The sequence below is a fragment of the Gadus macrocephalus genome, chromosome 23 (genome assembly GCF_031168955.1).
Source record: "Gadus macrocephalus chromosome 23, ASM3116895v1".
NCBI classification, from domain to species: Eukaryota; Metazoa; Chordata; class Actinopteri; order Gadiformes; family Gadidae; genus Gadus; species Gadus macrocephalus.
The window spans coordinates 10,899,516-10,900,404 of record NC_082404.1 but is presented as its reverse complement, the minus strand read 5'-3'; positions in this window follow the sequence as shown (position 1 = coordinate 10,900,404).

Genomic DNA, 889 nt, shown 5'->3' with positions numbered 1-889 from the left:
GCGTCTCCTTCTGTATCCAGAATATAGCTTTGCTTGTTGTATAAACTGCTGATGCCAACAGGAGGTGCTGGCAAAGATCGATCGCAGGAGGACTTGGCCTATAGGTGTACAGACAGCGAGACAGGGAGACTGGAGGTGTAAACAGTAAGCTTATCCACTAATCATTAGCAGGCTAATTGAAGCTGTGTCGCAGTTGGAAATGATCAGGGTGTACGGGACGCACAAGCAGATATGCACAGTGGTTCAATACTCTAAACCAGATATCTTGTACAAGCATAAAGTACATGCACTGAGGACGAAGAAATATACATGCAACATAAGGTAAGAACGTAACGTCACACCGATTACTAAGTCTGACACACATACACACTCACACACACACACACACACACACACACACACACACACACACACACACACACACACACACACACACACACACACACACACACATCCAGAACACACATCCAGAACACACACATCCAGAACGCACACATCCAGAACACAAAGTCAGACAGACACACACACATACAGACACACACACACACACACACACACCCCCACACACACACACACACACACAACCCCGGATAAGAGAGGCCTGCTCTGATCACGTCTGGGGGTGTTGGTGTGACTCCGGAGGGGCCAGGAAATGCGGGGCTGCTCCCTCTCTCTTCCCCATGACCCCAGGAGACCCAGAGGTGGCAGTTCCCTCCTGATTAGGGCTAAAAATACAGGGGTCACCAAACCCTTTTGACCCCACTGAGGCGGCGGCCTGTCCTTTTCCTAGTCCATGGTTCTCTCTCTCTCTCTCTCTCTCTCTCTCTCTCTCTCTCTCTCTCTCTCTCTCTCTCTCTCTCTCTCTCTCTCTCTCTCTCTCTCTCTCTCT